This window comes from Pocillopora damicornis, chromosome 3 (assembly GCF_964200805.1).
Source record: "Pocillopora damicornis chromosome 3, jaPocDami1.2, whole genome shotgun sequence".
Taxonomy (NCBI): Eukaryota; Metazoa; Cnidaria; class Anthozoa; order Scleractinia; family Pocilloporidae; genus Pocillopora; species Pocillopora damicornis.
Window position 1 is genome coordinate 16368042 of NC_142672.1, and position 19158 is coordinate 16387199.

Genomic DNA, 19158 nt, shown 5'->3' on the forward strand with positions numbered 1-19158 from the left:
GGGATCATCTAAGCCATGCCAGAGTGCTCAAACTAGAAAAACTAGTGAGCATGCATATATGTATATGTATGTTTGTATGTATCTATTTATTTATTGATTGATTATCTTGACGTCCAGCCACATGAAGCCCAAGCTTACACAGTGAGCCTCTGTGGACCCCCGCGACTCTGTGAATATGCAAATATATATTCACTTGCGAATTCCAACAAAAACCGAAAGACCTTGACACTGTTTAAAAGTTCGTTTCGGGTATAAAGAGAAATATGTTTTAATTTTCTTTGACGTCCAACTTAACTGTGGGACATTCACCGTCCACGGGTACGTAATATCTACAGAAGCAATCAGCAGTCACCCACCCCAAGCGAGAAAAATTCAACCATAATTTGAAAGCTCTAAGGGTTTGGGTTCGGCGATGTCCGGGTAACACCTCATCCGAAGGCTCCCAGCAAACCTTTAAGCTGGAATCGGCGACACCTGTGACACATTGTCATCGCGTAACTTACTGTCATATAATTTCCTATGTGTATTGTGTTTACGCGTAAAATACCTGAGATTGTTTATACGTTTCATTGGTTGTATTGCGTACTTGTGGTTCATGTTTCTACCGTTGCGGAATGTTATGTGATTATTTCGAGTAATTTGTCGAGTTTTGTGTAGAAATTAAGTCCTAGAGATCAATGTAAACATATCTACATATTCCGCTGGTTCCGGAAGCCCCTCGCTGGGAAATAACTCAGTACAGTTTTATTAGCTGTATTTATGTGTGAACAACCTGTTTTCGTACATGTGAAGGTTTTTTAAAAAACAAATTACGGCGGCTGAAAATATACGTTCTCAAAGGAGAAAAGTCGTTGTCAACGGAAATGGAAATTGTCTTTTTACCGAGCTGCGACTCTTTGGAGGGATGAAACAAGCAATGAGAAGCACGAGGAGATCAGTAGGTCGAGATCTAGTTTGTTTCAGAAAAATCCCAAGATTTTTCAGCTGCCACTCCTCGCTAACTAACCTTGTAGTTAACTCCTAGTCAAATATAAACACAGTCTCGGTTCGAAAATGAAGCGATCTTCGCAATGACGATCATACTTGAGCAGTGGTGAAAATAAGGCCTGAAAAGAATTCAGGACTAATAGGGATTTGAACCCATGACCTCTGCGATACCGCTGCAACGCTCTGCCAACTGAACTAACAAGTCAACTGGGAGCTGGTCATTATTTTGGTTCCAAATAAACCCTTGAAGTGGTGAATAAATGACTGTAAATATATGAAAGTCATACATTTGAACTGCGGATAAAAACGTGAATATGAAGGCGATCTTCGCAGTAACGATATTCATTTTCACTATTGCCCAAGAAGTTCGTATCGCAAAGGTCATGGGTTCAAATCCCCTACAGGCCTGAATCTTTTTCAGGCCTTTTTTTTCGCTACTGCTCAAGAAGTGTTCGTTACTGCGAAGATCGCTTTCATATTCACGTCTTTATTCGCATTTCAAATGTATGACTTTCATATATTCACAACCGTTTGCAGTCTCGGTTTATTCAACGCTTAAATTTTCTACAGTGATGTCTTCGGCTGATTTAACTGACTAATCATAGTATTTTATTTTATGCAAAACTCCTTCCAATGCCATGCTCAGAAGCCGACGCATCCCGCGGGATCGCCTTTACGCGTTTTGTTCCAATCTCTTCTTGATCGTTTTGAATACACTTGTCTAACATGTAGCTCTCATTGGTCAAGATAATTCCCTACTGAATAAGTAGGCGCCAAGATTATGTTGAGCTTCTTTTTTCTATTATTTTTTCTTTTTCTTTTTTGCCTAGTTTAATTTTCGCGTTATTCTAGCTTTTGTTTTGTCTTGATTAGTTATTTTATCGTTAGTTTAGGTTGAAGACTAGCGTCGGTTGAAGACTCGAGTAATAGCAGATTTTTTGGTTACAATCGTCCTTCGCTTCGCTTTGTTACGTTTTACCTTGCTTATTCGACTCGTTTAAATTTCGCTATAATTAGCCATGAACGTCAAGAATTACCGGGATCTTGACCATCGATTCGATTCGATTATGATGCAAATCATTCGCATAACTAGGGCGGAACAAAATTTACTCCGGCCTGAACCTGTGATATTGTTCTTCATCGAACTAGGAATATACGTGGAGAAAAATCTCTTATTCGGAACCAGGCACACGATAATAAACCTTTCCACCGTTTTAATCTTTACGGAAGATTGACTAGCCGGCGAGCTTTCAAAGAAACTGCCGCAAAGTGAACTCTAAAATCGAACGATCTGCAAAGTTTGCGGCGATCCGTGGGAAGCGAATGAAAATATAGCTGTGCAAAGTCAGTAATATTACTTCCCGTACCATTATATACTTTTCCAAATTTCGCGACTTCGTGGCACCCGATCCTTATTAGTTTCCGCTCTATTTTAAATCTTCTCTTTCCGACAGTGTCGATGAAAATTCACTAACTGGTCTATTTCATGAGTTAAACAATCTGTAAAAGGTCCAGGAACCACGCTAATGACTCTATAGGCAGCTCGTTGGCCGCTTGTTAAAATGAGTAAGAAGAAGACCTTGTTCAATTCACAAACACTTTGGATACAAAAAGCAGTTTGAATAAATATGAAAATAAAATACACACATACATACCGAGTTTCACGAGTCTCTTTGAAGAGTATACGCAATGTCGACCAACTAGATACGCTGAACAATGGTTTGGTAATTTATGCAGTCTGGTTTTGATGTAAAAAAAACCAGACTTTCCTACCGTGACCGTGATGAGTAACGCAATTCTAATAAATATTAAACGTTTCGAACCCGGTTATGAATTTTAGGTAAGCCATAAAAACGTGGACATAAGCCGTCACTATGTATAGTCACTAATCTTACCAGCTTTTTCCAAATCAAGCAACATTTTAGTTAACTTTCTTTGTGTTCTAAACAAAATTTCAAGGCCAAATTTCCGTTCTTTTATTCAACTCTTTCTCTAAGTAAGCTTACACTGTCGAAGACGACGCATCATTGTAAGATAATTCCCTTTCTTGGAAACTAAAGACAATTCTAAGAGAAAACTGAGCGATTCATTTTGTATCACAACGCTTCCTTACATTTTGTTAGTGTCGTCATTTCGCTGACTTTATCACAGATTAAAATTGTTATTCTCTTGTTGACACTTGCGCAGCAAAAGATTCTCCACTGTCATGTCAAACAAACTTTCATCTGTAAAACCTGAATCCTTGGCAACTATATTGACAACGCTCTGTGGACCAAAGGAACAGAATAAATTGCATTCTAGGAGGAATGGATTTCCTTCAACGTCTACTCGGAAGTCGAATAAACCAAAATCGTGTAAACTCAACTCTCGAAAAGCTCGGCAACTTTGTTGTTGAATACGATGAATCAGCTTCTCCTCTTTTCTGGGATCAAGGAACCATGGTTTATTTTCAGGAGATTTGCCTAGAATGAAAACAAACATAGAATCAAGCAAATTGTTAAGAGGACATCAGTGCAAAAATCAAACAAAAATGAAATTTTTATGGCAAGAGTCAAAAACTCAAATTGTCTCAATTTTTGCACACAAGTATACCCTAGTAAGACAGGAAAGACTGTGTATTTTTTCCCTCAAATATGTTGTTATTTTCGAGAAAAACGAACTTTTCGCTTTCACCCTCTGGAATCGATGGATCGGGTCATAACAGGTCGAAAATTGAACACTTTCACTCGCTTCGCATTTCAAAGATATTACGTCTTGGGAAATCTAACCAACGTGAGCTCTTTTATAGACTCTTTTTCTTCTTTTTAATGTAAGTTGTGTAGGAATTGGTTGCTTAGAAGCTTTTGGCCATGTAAAAAAACAATGCGCTCCCTTCCGTTACAAAAAAATGTCGGTGAAGAAAACCTCTTTGTTCATCATGTGCCATTATTCAGAATTCCACAAAATTACGTATGTAAATTTCTGAAGGAATGATCTTCAAGATGACGTAAAGTTTTCTTTGGGCAAATGTTTTCTCGCGACGCAGAAAACTCTTCAAAGTAGCACACCGAAGACACAAAATCACGCCATATGTTGATTGCGTGACCAAAGAGTTAAGGAGCATTCCTGCATTTGAAATTACTCAAAATCGTACAGGAGAACGTTTTCAGAAACAAATAACAAATTAATACCCAGTTTTGATAAATTAATTTGTCTATTATCATTTGAAGTTTGTTTCTGCAGAGATATTGTGCCATCGTTCTGTCTAGTATGATTATGCACTAGTGCCAACAACGGTATTCGATTAAAAAACTTTGCAGTTCTCTCGCATACTAATCTTAAGTTTCTGCCCCTTGTTTGACTTGCTAACCCGTGCCTTTTAACTAGCCCATGGAAAACGAAAATTCACAAAATGTTACCTTAGAGAGGCCCTTGCAGGAGTTAAGTGAGGGCTTGCATGACCTAATTTGCTTAATTGCGGTACGAGTCGTCGTGCTCGTGTGACAGAATAATTTGGACCTACGAGTGGAGTCGGTCGACGTCATTTGAATAGGCACAAATACGAGGAAAAGAAATAATGTGTGTAGACATCCATTTAGCTCTGAGTTTTCCTAAATTCGTACTCGTGTTATTTTTTTTCTGCGTGAGTAAAACTATGATGTTTGTTGACTTTTCTACTTAAAAGCGAGACAATTAATTGAATTAACAAAACTTAATAAACACTCCTCCATTCGATTTTTCTCACGTGAAACTAATAAATATATGTTATTTGCCGGCTGGGAGGTCCGTATGGTGAAAAACTGTGACCTCGGTCTTGAAAATACTGCCCGAGGCCGTACTGCCTCGGGCAGTATTTTCAAGACCGAGGTCACAGTTTTTTTTACCATACGGACCGACCCTTAGCCGGTAAATAACATATTTATTGTTTTTAAACTTGACGAAATTCTTTCCGAAAGAACCCGAATGATTTATGGCCGTAAATACGGCAAGATCTTTCATAAACTGAACAATTTTTGAGTGAGTAAATGGTAGTTAAAATAGAGGTGATGCAAATTTAAGAGAGATGCCTCAGCGAAACATTTTCATTTCCGTAACGATAAAGGTGATTTAAAAGGCTTCCAAACAAACTTTGAAACATTATTTTTACAAGTATCTGTCACAATCTGATACCTGTCAATTAGAGAGCGCGCAAGAAAAAAAAAGCGTAGGAACATTTGAAAACCAACAAAACTAGTTTGGCAAGGACTGTCACGACAATGTTTTCTTCGAAATCAATTAATGATCTAACGGAAAGTATTATTCACTCTCATCGACCATTCATTCATGTAAGAAGATTTACCTCTGTTCATTAAGTAAACGGCGAGGAAAGTAATTGTGAGTAAATTCAATTTTTTTTATTTTGAAGTTGTGAGAGTTTGCTCGTTTTTTTGCTGTAATGGCGTGTTTAACTCTGATCTTTCCTTCACAAAAACTAAACTCGAACGGCACACTCCAACGAGATACAAGGGAATGTAAAGCGGCCTTTTCTCAAAAAATTCCTTCAATTTCTGTTGTGCAATTTAAGGTACAAATGTCCAAATTGAACGGAATTGGAAAGACTCACCAGGAGCGTATATTTGTTGTAGAACTTAAATTAAAACTTCGCTCGCTCTTTCACTATGAACAAATTGCTCGAGAAAATTCAGATATTAAATGAATGAAAGTTCCATCGTTCAGTTTAACTGTAACCAAATACCTCACGTTTCAACTTTCTGGGTACTTTTTGTGAACGATTAAAATTAATTGCAGACGGTTTTTAGACCGCTTGTCAACCAACGCAATGACACTATTGTTTATACAAATTCATTCTGAAACCAATACTTTTCTGTCAACCAAAGTGATTTGATAGAGAGAAAAGAGAGGATTCATAAGTTATTTATCGGCTTGAGGTAGTGACCGACGTGTTTGCTTAAAAATACTGCCCAGCCGGAAAACGAGGTATGTTTATGAAAAATGACAACGAAAGTTGGGATGTACTCGGCGACTCACGAAAGCGTTACCGTGGCCCGTGGGCAGAGATAGGAAAATACTGACCGGGTAAAGAACCAATCAGATTGCAAGATTCGTTACCGTGCCCTCTAAAAAAACAATAAAAAGAATTATTTCCCGCCCCCTTTGAATCGAAGGTCTCGCTTATGAATGAAATGGAAGCTTCTAGCTCGTTCAAGTTTATGGTTGGAAGTGCTTGCTCGTATGACCGACAAGACAGGAGTAAATTATTTGAGGTGGTCCCCTTGGTGTCGTGCAATAAGGATGTACAGGGTCATAAAAGTGCGTGGTGTTTTGCCGGAGTTAAGAACGAGAGTGAACTTAACCTTGCCCGAGCAGGTATTTTTTACATGAGTGCAAAGGATATAAACGCCGTAACAATCTGTCCTTTCCACCGTTCTGAGCTTGGCGAAGGAGCCAGAATACCTTCAGAATTCCAAATGATTGTAGGGATGTCAGCCCTGATCTCTCTAGAAGTCGAGAGAGCTGTACAGGAAGTGGGAGGCACAACCGATACGAAAGAGGATTTGGCCTTTGTGACTCTACAGTCCAAACAAAGCATAAATTCCTAGAAAGCGCATTTACTGCGTTCAACAAACCAGGACGAGTCCAGACCAGACGTCATCGATGAGCTAGATGAAACTTCTGCCTTGCTGGTCTTAGACCGGGCAATGAAATATCTACCAAAGAAATTTAGGGAGAGCCAAACAGACTGGTTTAGTAAAAGAGATCTGCCATGGCATATCACGGTTGCGACGAGAAAGGGAAATGATGGTAAGATTGAGATGATGACATTTGTGCACTTATTTGAGACGTGTAACTAGGACAGTTCTGCAGTTCTTGCCATACTTAACGACGTCTTTCGTCGACTGAAGGATGTCATGCCCATTTACAATCCATTTATCTTAGACAAGACAACGCCGGGTATTACCACTGCGCTTTAACCCTGGTTACAGCCAGCGAAGTAGCAGAGATCCCCAAGGAGGGAAGGGATCTTGCGATCGGAAAGCTGCAAAGATCAAATCCCATATGGCCATCCATTTGAATTCAGGCCACGATATAGAGTCGTTATCTCAAATGCAGGAGGCAATAGAATCATTTGGGGGTGTCCCTGGAGTAGAAACAGTGTTGTGCAGGCCTCCTTTCTCTTCCATCAAAAAGCCAGTGAAATGGGATGTTGTGAGCTTGGTCAACAACGTTCAGTATGGCGAGGAAGGTGTCAGAGTATGGAGATCCGGCTACAAAATTCATTCCTTGGAGCAAGTTTCATGTTCCTGACCAGGACGAAGTTTCAACACTTGAATGCAGTGCAGCAAGCGAAAACATAAAAGCTAATTTTGTTCCTATCAAGCCGAGACGAACTGAGTTTGCTAAAACATCTCAAAAGCACTAAGACAGCACTGATGAAGGTACCGATGATTCAAGTGAAGAATCGCGCGATTCCACAACTAAAATATTTTTTTCTGCTCGGAAGAGGGTTGCATTAAGTCCTATCAACGCCATTCGTCTTTACAGAAGCATCTCGAATGTGGGAGACACAAATATGTTCTTGAATATGAAACTCTTTATGACCGCGCCGTGCTGGGGTATGCTTTTAGACTGGAGAAGGGACCGAGTGCTGTGCCGCAACTGCTGGACACGGAATCCACCCGTCATCGTCTGTAGCTTTTCTTGAAATGGGATAGGCCCTTAAGCAGAGTCGTTCTCGCAATCCCGTTTCACTGATAAGCAAAAGGACTACTTGATAGCCAAGTTTGAGACTGGAGAACAAACGGGACAAAAGGCAGGTGCTGCAAGTGTCTCAAGATTAATGAGGTCTGAGAAAGACGAAAACGGCGAGCAGCTATTTGACTGCTCTGAGTTTCTTAAATAGCTGAAATTTGTTAGAAGCGCCAAAAATGTTATTTGCTGTTAAGAGCAGTGACAGTTAAGACAAGCGATATTGACTCTTTCGCGGTTAATTAAGTTTTGTAAATTTAATTGTCTTGCCTATACGTCACAAAGCGAACAGACATTGCGGTAATTAAAAAGTGTTTTCACTCCAGCAGAAAAAATCAACTTGGGTAAAAATAAAGGCAAAATCAGAGCCAAATGGATATTTAGACTTGCTTTTTCCTTTTTTACGTAATTGTGCTTATTTTAGAAAATGACCGTCGAGCGACCATAACTGCAATTATGCTAATTGGGTCATGCAAGCCCTCACTTAGTCCACTTAATTCTTGCAAAAACCTCCCTTTGAAAACTCTGTTGGTTTTTATCGAGTGCTAGTTAGAAGGCATGGGTAAGCACATAGAGAAAGTTAAACAATGGGCAGAAACTTAAGATTCGTATGCAAGAGAACAGCAAAGTTTTTAATCGCATCCGTTACTGGCACTGGTGCATAATCGTACTAGACAGAACGATGGCGGAACATCTCTGTAGAAACAAACTTCAAATGATAAAGGGCAACGTAATTTGACAAAACTGGTTATGGCTATATCATCTGTTTCTGAAAAAGTTCTACTGTTCAATCCGAAGTCATTTCGAAGGCAGGAATGCTCCTTAACTCTTTGGTCACGCAATCAACATATTGCGTGATTTTATGTCTTCCGTGCGCTACTTAGAAGAGTTTCCTGCGTCGCAAGAAAACATTTGCGCAAAGAAAACTTCACGTTATCTTGAAGATCATTCCTTCAGAAATTTACATACGTAATTTTGTGGAATTCTGAATAATGGCACATGGTGAACAAAGAGGTTTTCTTCACCGACATTTTTTTGTAACGGAAGAGAGCACATTGCTTTTTCGCATGGCCAAAAGCTTCTAAGCAACCAATTCCTACATAACTTACAATTTACAGAAAACGAAGAGTCTATAGAGCTCACGTTGGTTAGATTTCCCTAGACGTAATATCTTTGAAATGCGAAGCGAGCGAAAGTGTTCAATTTTCGACCTGTTATGACCCGATTCATCGATTCCAGAGGGTGAAAGCGAAAGGTTCGTTTTTCTCGAAAGTTAAAATACATTTGAGGAAAAAAAATACACAGCCTTTCTTGTCTTACTAGGGTCTACTTGTGTGCAAAAATTGAGACAATTTGAGTTTTTGACTCTTGCCATGAAAATTTCATTTTTGTTTGATTTTTGCACGGATGTCCTCTAATACAGTCTGGTTGAAAACTTTTACCCTGAAAAAGTATCATGAGTGTTAACGAAGATACTTGATGTCTACTGGATGAGTTTTAAGTGATAAGCAGAAATTTAAACATGAGACAATAGTAATCGAGAAGTCTTAGAGTAATAACTTCATATGTTATTTGAAATAAAAAAAAGTTGCAATTAAAAACGCGCTAGCGTGGGGCATAGCCACTGGTTATAACCAAGTCTTATGACTACTGAACAAATTACTTAATCGAAGATGAGAGAGATAAATATTCACTCAAGTTTTGTCCTAAAGCCAAGTTCGCAGTCCTCACTTGAAAGAGAGAAGCAAGCAGAAGAAAGGCATGCAGAACAAGAAACAAAAAGTTGTGCAAGAACTTTTCCAACAAACGGAAAGTCAGAACGTAGGAATTAAGGAAAAGGAGAAAGGAAAAACATGAATGTTGACGTATCTGAGCTTATCTGTTAAAAAAGTAATATGACGACCGTATCTACTGAAATTCAAACAGACCTTTCTATGCAAGACAAAGAGTAGTTGGAAAACTTAAAAGGAATTATAAGGTGCTGGACTAAAAAAATACGGTCCATTCAAACCTTACTGTGATGCTGGCGAATCTAGACGAAGCCGAGTTTGTTAGATTAATTTTTTTTTTTTTGCACTGAGCCATCATCTTCCGAGGAATTTATAATTTGGGGTCGCTTTTCCTACAAAAATACTTCTCACCCAATCAGCAACGAAGTTTCGGTAGGACTGGATACATTTGTAGGCTGTGGTGTCGAGATTTTTTTTTCTAGTCGAAAAAATTTTTTTCTCAAGTCGAGAATTTTTTTTATGGAGTCGAGAATTATTTCTTCGATTCGAACTCTGACAATTAGTCGAGGATTTTATCCTCGAGTTGAGATTTTTTTTTTCTGAGTCGGAAATTTTTTTATCGAGTCGAGAATACCCGACATACCGTGCCGTCATTTGCCGCCAAAACGATCAAACGATATAGCAGTTTGCAGATCTGTTGGTTACGTAGCCTTTTTATACATCGTTGTCCTTCTTCAAGTTGCTGACGGTAATGTGGAGGACTTGGAGAGGTTTCTGTTGTCTATACAGGATTGCATTTCCTATATAGAACGATGCACAGCTCCTGGAAACGACAGAAATATGGAATGTAAACACGATCGCTTGGAAGGCTTTGTTGAAATAATTGCAGCGTTTTCTTTAGTTCTCGCCAATGTCCAAGGCTTTTTAGCGATAAAAGTGCTGGTTGACGACCTTCCGCACTTCTTGCGGGAGTTACTAAACCACATCAGGTATAAAAATGCTGCTTCTTTTCAAGTCAGTGCTAAGTTTCGTAGTGTACCTTACCGCGAAAAAAGTTCACTAGGAAGACCAAAATACAACATTACAGCAGAACGAATTGATGTACTTCGAAGCACTGGTATGCAGTGGGCAGTTATTGCAAAGTGTTCAAGTGTTAGTGCCAGGACTCTGTCTAGAAGAAGAATAGAATTTGGTATTCTTGATTACAGCGAGGTTAATGAAGAGGAACTTGTTTGGAATGTAAAAGATATCTTACGAATAACACCTATCTCAAAAAATCCGGGAAGCATTACAAAGAATCGATCCTGCATAATGCACAGATATGCAATTCAACGACGTCTGCATAATGTTAAAAAACCAAACCACTAATGGCACATTGACTCAAATCGCAAGTTAATCCACTGGAGGTTTGTTTTGCACGGTTGCATTAAGGGGTATAGTAGAGCAATAGTTTACATAAAGTGTTTCACCAACAACTCGAGTATAGCATTGCAATGCTTCACGGATGGAGCACAAGAATTTGGAGTTCCATCACGGGTTAGAAGTGATAGGGGCGCGGAAACGTGAATGTTGCTCGATTTATGATTGATCAGAAGGGGCTAAATAGAGAAAGCTTCATAGCTGGACGCAGCACGCACAATCAAAGGATGCAGAGGCTTTGAGCAGAGGTTAACATTTACATTGATCTATTCATTTTTATGGAAAATACTGGCATTCTTGACGCATGATGAATTCTTTCAACAAAGCCTTCCAAGCTATTGTGTATATATTCTATATTTCTGTCGTTTCCGGGAGCTGTGCATCGTTCTATATGAGAAATACAATCCTGTATAGACAACAGAAACCTCTCCAAGTCCTCCACAGGACCGTCAGCAATTTGAAGAACGACAACGATTCATAAAAAAGCTACGTAAGCAACAGATCTGCAAACCGGCATGTTGTTTGATCATTTTGGCGGCAAATGACGGCATGACATGTTGGGTATTCTCGACTCGATGAAAAAATTTCGATTCAACAAAAAAATCTCGACTCCAGAAAAAAATATTCGACTGGTTGTCAGAATTCGACATGAAGAAATTGTTCTCGACTCGGCAAAAATATTCTCGACTCAGCAAAAATATTCTCGACTCGAGGTAAAAATTCTCGACTCGATGAAAAAATTCTCGACCTCTTTTGTCCATTATAGTTTGCCATAGTACTTATCGAGTAGGGATCTACTCTTGCAAAACATTTAAGCCTCTTGCCGTTTTTTTTTTTTCTTTTTTTATTTATTCTCAGCACTAAGGGAATCGTAATAACCTCGCAAAGATTGCACGCAATCGCCTTCGATAGCCGCCATGTTGTTTTACCTGGTATGCAAAATAGCGGCAAAGGTAGGGTACCTCTCTTGAGGTACCAGTGGTAAATAAGCTGCTGTAGGATCACGTGACGCATGCAAGACCTCCGCTATTTGGGATTCAAAAATTTCTGGACAGTGAATCCAATAAGCCTGACGACGCCCTGAAAATGTGGCTTCGTAGCACTTATGTTAATTACCAGTGTTGTTGTGGGAATTAAGGACATGTATCTCCAGTACTTACCAACAGGTAATCCTTTTTCATTGCAGCTGAGCTTGTCTTCGGTTCTTCGAATGTCATTTTCTCGTACTTAATACTCGATGCACGACAAAGCTTTTAATTCTCCATTTGCTGCTGATTCAACAACAGCGAAACGAATTTCCCGTCCCTCTATGTAACTGCCGGGGAAAAAAAGTAAGGAGGAAACGAAGTAGAAAATCGTTGAATAGGATTAATTTTTTTAATTGTAAAACGTTCTAAGGCTGCAAAATTACACATAGTCTCTACGCAAGGCGTGTGGTCCCACTCCAATGAATACAAAGGAGGGGTCGAATTATTATAATAGAGTAATCTACTATGTTATAGGAAAGCCCCACAAGTCTGTATTCCTAAAATAGCTTGTTCAAAGTCTAAAGCCTGCTACACTACACTAGTATGGTACACTAGTAAGATTTGCAGCCTCTTGTTTAGTATCCCGCCAAAACTTACTTCGTACTTCAGAGTGACCCGTTGTTTCTTTTTAACAATTCAAGCCAATTTCACAGGAAAAACGTGAACGACCAAGTCGGGATTGGTTTTCGCTTTACCATTTGATTGGTCGAGAAGGTGGTACGATTATTTTTACCAATCACAAAGCATCCTGAAGAAAAAAACTAATGTCAACTCGGATTACTTTCGACAAGCAATTAAAATTGCTTTCTTTTAATTCATGCATGTCTCAAACCTCATTGAGAACCATCTGATCTAAGAGCTAACAAGCTTAAGCATTAAGGCTCTTTCAGGAGATGCACAAACTTTTTTCAAAAAAACGTCTGTGAATAAACAGGTTTCCTCGTATTTTGAGTCACTTACAGTCAAATTTACACAAGTACTTTGAATGTTTCCCTGTATTTAAACAAATGCTTTCATCGACAAATCAGATTCATCCGATTTGGATCCGACTTACAGTTTCCTTCATATGTAGGCTTGACAACAACTTGGCCTATCGGCTTATCAATATCATCACGGTCAAAACAGCCAAATCATATTCACTCCTACACGCTTCCTCGACTTCAGCACTTACTCAACGACAATACTACCTTTCAATGATCACATGGTCTGAATACGATAACGCATGCTCAATAGCTGCGTTAAGTAATTTGGAGTCTTTCACTAATCGCACTTCTTTGGTGTCTTCTCCTTGACTTGCTTTGACAACACATGGATGCCTAACTTGTTCAGACTCTAGAGGGTCACCTGTAGCAAAAGAATTCTCAAAGTCAATCCGATTTAAATTACCAATCATTTTTTATTTGTCTGTGGTGAGTTACTAGCGTCAACAAAGCTTCGTAGACTCGTTGTAAAACGGTGTAAAATTGATGCAAATTGATACAATTACTTTTTTAATTCACAGTGGTGCTATCAAGAGAGGGAAGACTTGGTAAGGTGTGAGTCGGGTCCAATTTGAAACTGATCTCTTTTCTATTAGTCCGTTTCCCAACACCTTAAGCTACTCAGTATTGTGTACATTTTTTCGTTAGCCAAATGGTTTATTTTTCATTCGTAGGAAATAGCGGAGCACAGAAGCTTGGGAAGGAGTTCAAAAAGGGGTCTAAAAATATTGTTTTCTCTTACAAGAGTGTCGCTTCTACCTTTGTGGTAAATAAATCCATCAGGGCATGAAACATCGCCGCAAGAGACCAAAACACCGCGTGTAATGAGTTTGTCCATGGAAAGATATCGCGATTCCACTGATCCACCCACTAATGGAATATCCAATGCATCAAAGAGCGCCCTGTGGATAAGAAAACGAAAAGCCTCTGTCAGTATTAAAGATAAGAGATCTCTGTATTGTATGGAGGAAACTACTTCAGTCACTATTCTCTTTGATTCATGTAAGGTTACCTTTCTGTTCTCTACAATATTTCTAAAAGTAATGAAGTTTTCTTTCAAATGGAAGGCCATGAAGGCTAATTTGTATACAAACAATGAATGAAAATCATGTGCACCATTTGGAAAGAGATCTATTTACTGATCACTTTTGCAATATCAAAAGAATCGAAGTGTGCTCTATTACAGAGGCGTAACTAGAACAGTGCGTAAGATCATTAACAGACGTCAAGAATTTAACGTTTGGTAGCGAAACAAACGACTCAATTCGCGTAAACTAACTTGTTCCGTGCAAAACATGAGAATAAACAATTTATAAGAACTCGCAAAATGACGCAAAAGTCGCGGAGTTAGTCATTAAAACCAGACGAGACAAACTACATCAAATTGAAACTAACAAACCCCTCAGTAAGAGATCTGACCTGTAAGTTGTCATTCCTTTTAAACAAACAAAATGGAGTAGAGCCATATCTGGTTGTATCACATGTTTAATGTGCTGCAAGGCGGCAGTGATGTCCATCTTCTTGAGACTGTTTCCTCTTTCCTCCAATTTTGTCAAATCCACGATATCAGAAAGTCTTTCCGCAAATGACCAGGAACCAGCTGGGCGCACGAGGGCGTAAACAAAATGATAATCATGTTTTGGAGAATAGAGTTCCTCGTGAAACGAACCCCCATACAGCATGTTTAACTTGAAGCTGAATTTATCCGAGGGTGAACCCAAAACATGTAAAATCTGAAACAATAAGAGATTTTTTAACAGCAAGCCTAACTTAATGTGATTCCTCAGATAACAAAGATATTGAATAGTTCTTTTAACTTTCCTAAAATTTTTCCCACCAATGTTTGTTTCGAAAATTGCAATGAAAAAGATAGGTCACCGTGCTTGCTTTGTATGTTGCCGATCAAGTTAAAGAAAGGCAACGGGAGGCGACGGGGGAAAAAATTTTTTATAGAAAGGAAATGATGTGTTGTAGGATGCATTTAATCGAAAAAAGGTGACGATGGTAGTGGTAATGATTGCCGCGTTTATTCTGCCGAGAAAAAAACGAGAAATGATGAAACGTAATCCACTAAGATTTTAGCCGTTAGGAAGGCTGTGACGACTTGCTTACGCTCAAAACGTCGGAATCATGCACTATTATTCGTTCGTTCAAATGGCAAAAATTATCATCAACTATCATCTCGAATTTGAACATGTTCAAATTGCATGATAGTGGATAGCAGTTAGTGACATACTCTATTTTTATATAATAACGTCTAATTTTGGGGCTGAGGATAAATGCTCCTTGGTTTTTCGCGATTTGAGCCTCAAAACGTACTTAACATCTTAGAGTTGTGCGGTATAGTATTTCAACAAATCAAATGCACCGTTTGCTGTGATGTGGTATTAAGTTGCTTGTCACATAGTTGTGAGCCTTGCTTTGATGCCGCGAACAAGATGTCCTGCAAACCAATCCTTGTTAACCTTGGCTTCACAAAAGCAAAATGAACAAAAAAAAGACGTTCTTCACTGACTCTTTTGCTGGGTATTGTTGTGTACCGCAATTACCATACCCCGCGAACTTAGAATCTGCATGATTTTCTTGTATGTCTTCTGTGTGTATACGTTTGTACAGCTTATTAAGTCGTTTTTATTACATCACTCTTGCACTTGTTATCAATTAGGAATGGGGTTATTAAAACCTTAAGTCTTCAATGGTAAAATGTCGTCTCTACTTCACAACAGGTTTACAATAAAGCGTTTACCTTCACTGTTTCCTTCATCCTTTGCTTTCGATTAGAGTGTTGTGTGGACGTGCCGTCTGCCAAAATTCAAAATATCTGAGTAAATTAATAACATCAAATAAATAGCCCAAGTTTGCACCCTTGTAGCATGGTTCCCGGGAATGCCCTTTTTGACGTAACAACCTTTCCCGACCCAGTGCCTGAGATGCGCGGTCGATCCAGGTGTTCGGTTAGTAGAACAAAGCGCCACAGTAGCAGCGGCGTGAAAAGGCCTAATTCGTTCAGTTTTATCAATTGAACGCCAAAAACAGGATAGGGGTTTAGGGTTTACGTTAAAGATGACCCATTACAGTGATGTGTTTCGACACTCTTGGTTCATTAGTTGTTCTGCTTTCCTGACTTGAACCGGGTGAAAATGCAAAAAAACTACGAAAAAATTGTTAGTAGCACGTTCGCGAGGGTTGTTACTAAATTGTGGATCAGTAGACCGTAGAACCTCCGAAACCATCAGAACTTGTGGAACCACTAATTTTTTGTAAAAAAAGTGAAGTAAAATAAGAACTAAAAATACCTCAACAATATTCGAAATTTCGTTTTCGGGTATATAGAGATAACGTTAAAGGGGAAATATGTTATACATATACATATATATATATTTAAACATATATACATATATATTTATACATACATACATATATATATATATATATATATATATATATAACTAACTGCAGACAGTACTTTTTTTTTTAATATAAAAGCCTGGAGACCAGGCAGTTTTATTTCGTCAATGATATCTATTTACAATTCTAATTGATTAAAGTATTCGAATTAAATTATGAGTTATTTAGGTAATTACAGGTCTCAATTAACTAATGATATTTTCTCTTACAGGCGGCACGAACAGCGCACGGGCTATAACAGCCCGGAGTAAGCGCCCACCTGTAAGAGGTAACAAAGTTCTATTTAAAAGTTTTCTATTTACTATTTACAAAGAGATATTTCAGACCATGTGGGGCGCAAACAGCGCGCGGGCCTGTAGCCCGGAGTAAGCACCCCTCATGGGCGAGATTTAACAAGTTTTATTATATGCAAAGGTTCAGGGGGGAGCAAGAGAGGGGAAGAAGATGAGCTTACCAGCGTCGACCGAACAAAGTACGTTTTTAAAAGACCAAAAATTCCTTAAGGTATCAGTGTCGTTACTAAGAATTCTGAGTTGGACATCTTTCTTAATTAAGTCTATAATCGCGTTGGAGCTCAAAAGAGAACCTTCGAAGGTAGCTTTATTTCTGGCAAGCCAACACCAATATATGATGGTTGCCTTGAGAAAGTTAGATAAGGATATAGCGGTGGTAGATTGGTCTAGGGAAAAAGGGTAGTAGATAGATGTAGGGGAGATAGAGAAGGGGGAGTCGAGTAGAGCACGGAAAAGGGGGGAGAAGTGGTCCCAGACTTTCACAACTCTGGGGCATCCCAAGAAGCAGTGTTCAATAGTTTCCGTTTTTCCGCAGATCGCGCATTTGTCATTATTGATGTATCCCCAAGACTTAAGGAGATATCTTACGCGGATCATTCTATGGATCAATAGCCAAATTAGATCGTTCTTCTTGTTTTCAATTAGCTTTAGGCGAGACTTGCGCCACACCCAGGCCCAACGATTGATGGGGCGGTCCATAGCAGACGCCCAAAAACCGGAGCACCGGGGTGCAACGCAGACGGGGTCAAGCAACAAAAGATATAAATTCTTACCGGTGAGTAAATCAGGTAAGGCACCAGTTTTCTGATGCAAGGTACGGAAATTATCTAGGCAAAGGCGGTAGTAATTGGAAGGAAGGAAGGAAGAGGGAGCAGAATTGGTGGGAAAAGAAAAACGGGGATCTAGAATAGTTAGCTTATGTCCTAAAAAATATCGAGCTAGGTAATGCCATTTGGATGTGCCAAAGTCATCTCTTAAACTGGAAAAAACAGAAAGGCGCAGGCTAGCGCACTTAGCTTTAAAATTAACGACGTTGAGGCCCCCGGATGATGGGGGCGCACAACAGCGATCGCGACTAACATTTTCCATTTTTCCTCTCCAGATAAAAGGCCAAATGATCGACTTAAAGCTATCGTGCACCCAACGGGGTGGGGGGATGACTTTAGCAACGTGCCATAAACGGCTTGCGCCTAAAGTATTTACAATTAAGGTCCTACCGATAAAAGATAGGTCTCTTTGTTTCCAAAGATTTAGAACCGAACTTAGTTTGTCTAATTTGGCCCGCCAATTGTCGTCGTCGACATTGACGAGGCCGTTTGAGAAGTAAACACCAAGCACTCTCATTTTAGTGACCCATTTGAGGCCATAGGGAGATTCAATTCTAGTTCGCCATTTTCCTAACCACATTGCTTCAGATTTGGACGTGTTCAGTTTAGCGCCAGATCCTTGTTCAAATTTTGATACGACTCGGAGAAGTGAAGAAAGAGATCTTTCGGATTTTAAGATGCAAGTAGCATCGTCAGCGTACTGGGATATTTTATATTGAAGGCCCCCTGCTCCGGGGAGCAGGAAACCTTCAATATCTTTACAATTACGGATTTGCGTTGATAATACTTCTGAAACTAGCACATAAAGGAGAGGAGATAATGGGCATCCCTGTCTCACCCCTCTTCTTAAGTGGACAGGGGGGGACAGGGAGCCATTAACAATGATTCTAGAGAAGGCTTTAGAATAAAATAGTTCGACCCACCCACAAAAGGAGGGGCCGAAACCAAATTTACGCAATACTCTCATCATGAATTCGTGGTCAACTCGGTCAAAAGCTTTTTCTTGATCTAAGGAAATGAGAATACCCGGTTCATTAGTTTTGTCAATCATGTCGAGGGCATCACGAAGTAAGGCCAAATTTGAGAAGATAGTGCGGCCGACCACGCCGCACGTTTGGTCTGAATGCACGATGGAGTTCATGACTTTTTTCAATCGTTCAGTGATGATTTTAGATGCTAACTTGTAGTCAGTGTTTAACAAGGAAATTGGGCGCCAATTTTTTGCGAGGCGTCGATCATCTTTTTTGTGGATGAGTCGTAGGAGGCCCTCGTACTGGCTATCCGCGAGGGAGCCAGCAAGAAAGGCCTCGTTCAAAACAGAAAGGAGAGATTCGCTCAAATCGTTCCAAAAACACGAGTAAAATTCTGTTGGGAGACCATCAGAACCGGGTGACTTGCCGGTCTGAAGGCCTTCCAATGCAGTAAGTAATTCTTTATTAGAAAAAGGGCCTTCACATAGATTGCGCTCATAATCAGTCAGTGAAAATTCGAGGCCGTCAATTATTTCAGTTTGAATTCGCATATCAAGAGGATCTTGGGTGAATAAATTCTTGTAGAAATTGGTTAAAATTCTTTCAAGATCATTTTGAGAATTTCTGAGAACACCGTTCTCGTCAAAAAAAGATTCAAAACTATTCATGTCAGCTCGTTTTTTCTCCAGACGGAAGAAATAGCGTGTTGGTTTCTCACCTTCTTCGAACCATTGTGCTCGGGAGCGGACTTTAGCTCCTTCGGCTTCTTTCGAGATCAGAGAGGACAAT

General features: G+C 39.4%; 2 protein-coding genes and 1 pseudogene across 3 annotated transcripts in view; all 3 read right to left on the reverse strand.

Moving 5' to 3' along the window:
* The window catches only part of LOC149048517 (uncharacterized), a 13594-nt gene extending 10856 nt beyond the window's left edge, over positions 1 to 2738 (reverse strand). The window contains exon 1 of the mRNA XM_089198790.1: positions 2643 to 2738. The gene's annotated coding sequence lies outside the window, so the exon portion shown is untranslated. The remainder of the gene's footprint in view (positions 1 to 2642) is intronic.
* The window catches only part of LOC149048512 (uncharacterized), a 93861-nt gene that overhangs the window by 54939 nt on the left and 19764 nt on the right, over positions 1 to 19158 (reverse strand). The window lies entirely within an intron of this gene.
* LOC149048518 (uncharacterized) lies at positions 2940 to 14741 on the reverse strand (annotated as a pseudogene). The gene is made up of 5 exons (XR_016184730.1): positions 14290 to 14741; positions 13630 to 13772; positions 13078 to 13234; positions 12023 to 12177; positions 2940 to 3449 (listed from the first exon to the last, which is right to left on the reverse strand). The product of XR_016184730.1 is annotated as an uncharacterized LOC149048518 (transcript).